The 2,500-nt window shown below is 45.8% G+C and overlaps 1 protein-coding gene across 1 annotated transcript in view; it reads left to right on the forward strand.

The window, feature by feature from the left end:
- The window catches only part of dph5 (diphthamide biosynthesis 5), a 16,279-nt gene that overhangs the window by 11,800 nt on the left and 1,979 nt on the right, over positions 1 to 2,500 (forward strand). The window lies entirely within an intron of this gene.

Consider the following 2,500-nt stretch of genomic DNA (forward strand, 5'->3'; position numbering starts at 1 on the left):
TGTACCCCATCATTATTCCTCCAATGGGCACAACAGTACCCCCATCCCATAAACCCCATAAACATCTTTAGTGGGTGTGCCGTGTCCCGTTTTGAAAGAGGCCCTAATTCCTCCCAGATTCATGATAGTGGTCGCTCCCTCTCCCTCTCCAGGAGACAGGACAAACACACACTCTGTGATTTTGGTCAGGGCGGAATGCTTGTGCCGTGGAGGGAAAGGGTTCTGTTCCTCTGTGGTATCTGGGGCAGATTGGGCTCTGGGCTGGCTGTGCTGGGGCTCAGGTCCCCCCTGAAGAGGCCCTCCTCACGTTCTGCACACAGCACTGATGGAATCACATTGCTAGGGGCCCATTTGGCCCCTAGTTCTGTCTGGACGGCCGAATAATACCCCACCCACTGCATCACTTTAATAATACCCCACCCACTGCATCACTTTGCCCCACAAGTCCATCTCAAGACAGCAGCCGCTTTTTTGTCTCCTGTCCCACTGATTTAACCCTAACCCCCAGCAGGAAGCAGTGAATAAGTGTGTTTTCACAGACATATTTTCTCCCCTGTGCTCCCATACTCAGCAGTCTGTGTGTGTGTGTGTGTGTGTGTGTGTGTGTGTGTGTGTGTGTGTGTGTGTGTGTTCTGTCTCCTTATCGTAATGGAGGAGGTGTTTGTTGTTATAGTTACCCTTATCATGTGGGAGGGGGTTGTGTTGGAGGGCTGACAGGAAGCTGAGGCAGGCGAGAGGTGGAGAGGTGTGAAGCTGAGGTAGGAGAAAGGTGGAGAGCTGGGGAGGTGGAGAGGTGTGAAGATGGGGAGGGAGAGCGGTGCAGAGGTGTGAATCTGGAGAGAGGTCGATAGGTGGGGAGCTGAAGCCTAGTTTACACGGAGTCGAGTTTGTCTGCGTCCGAGCTGATACTAATACGGAAGCCCTATCATTTAGACAAACACACTCTATCCGCACACGGTATCTGCAACGATTCGAATCGGGGGTAGAAAGTGAGTAGATTCGGTACGGTGGCTGGTGTTCCTGTGCACAGATTCACGCAACCTGATGATGTCATTGTCCCACGTGATCGCATCGCGATCTCCAACCAATATACAGCCGCGGAAAAAATTAAGAGACCACTTCAAAATTATCAGTTTCTCTGGTTTTACTATTTATTGGTATGTGTTAAAGTAAAATGTACACTTTTGTTTTATTCTATAACCTACTGGCAACATTCCTACCAAATTTCAAATAAAAATATTGTCATTTAGATAATTTATTTGCAGAAAAATGACAATTGGTCAAAATAGCAAAAATGATGCAGTGTCTTCAGATCTCGAATAATGCAAAGAAAACAAGCTCATATTCATTTTTAAACTACACAATACTAATGCTTTAACTTAGGAAGAGTTCAGAAATCAATATTTGGTGGAATAACCTTGATTTAAAATCACAACTTTCATGTGTCTTGGCATGCTCTCCACCAGTCTTTCACATTGCCGTTGGGTGACTTTATGCTACTCCTGGCGCAAGAATTCAAGCAGCTCGGCTTTTTTTCATGGCTTGTGACCATCCATCTTCCTCTTGATCACATTTCAGAGGTTTTTTATGGGATTCAGGTCTCGAAATTGGGCTGGCCATGACAGGGTCCTGATCTGGTGGTACTCCATCCACACCTTTACTGGCCTGGCTGTGTGGCATGGAGCATTGCCCTTCTGGAAAAAACACTTCTCAGAGTTGGGGAACATTGTCAGAGCAAAAGGAAGCAAGTTTTTCTTCCGGGACAATGTTGTACTTTGCCTGGCTGAGGTTTGTAAAAGACCATAAGGATTGAAAAAGCGGACTGGAGGGTCATCTTCTAAGTTCATCTTCTCTGAGTCCAATTTTTAGCTTTGCCCAACACATGGTCGTCTGATGGTTAGAAGGAGACCTGGAGAGGCCTACAAGCCACAGAGTCTTGCACCTACTGTGAAATTGGACTCATCAGAGAAGACGAACTTAGAAGACCCTCCAGTCCGCTTTTTCAATCCTTATGGTCTTTTACAAACCTCAGCCAGGCAAAGTACAATGTTGTCCCGGAAGAAAAACTTGCTTCCTTTTGCTCTGACAATGTTCCCCAACTCTGAGAAGTGTTTTTTCCAGCAGGGCAATGCTCCATGCCACACAGCCAGGCCAGTAAAGGTGTGGATGGAGTACCACCAGATCAGGACACTGTCATGGCCAGCCCAATTTTGAGACCTGAATCCCATAAAAAAACTCTGAAATGTGATCAAGAGGAAGATGGATGGTCACAAGCCATGAAAAGAAGCCGAGCTGCTTGAATTCTTGCGCCAGGAGTAGCATAAAGTCACCCAACGGCAATGTGAAAGACTGGTGGAGAGCATGCCAAGACACATGAAAGTTGTGATTTTAAATCAAGGTTATTCCACCAAATATTGATTTCTGAACTCTTCCTAAGTTAAAGCATTAGTATTGTGTAGTTTAAAAATGAATATGAGCTTGTTTTCTTTGCATTATTCGA

The sequence above is a fragment of the Sprattus sprattus genome, assembly GCF_963457725.1.
Source record: "Sprattus sprattus genome assembly, chromosome: 2".
NCBI lineage: Eukaryota > Metazoa > Chordata > Actinopteri > Clupeiformes > Clupeidae > Sprattus > Sprattus sprattus.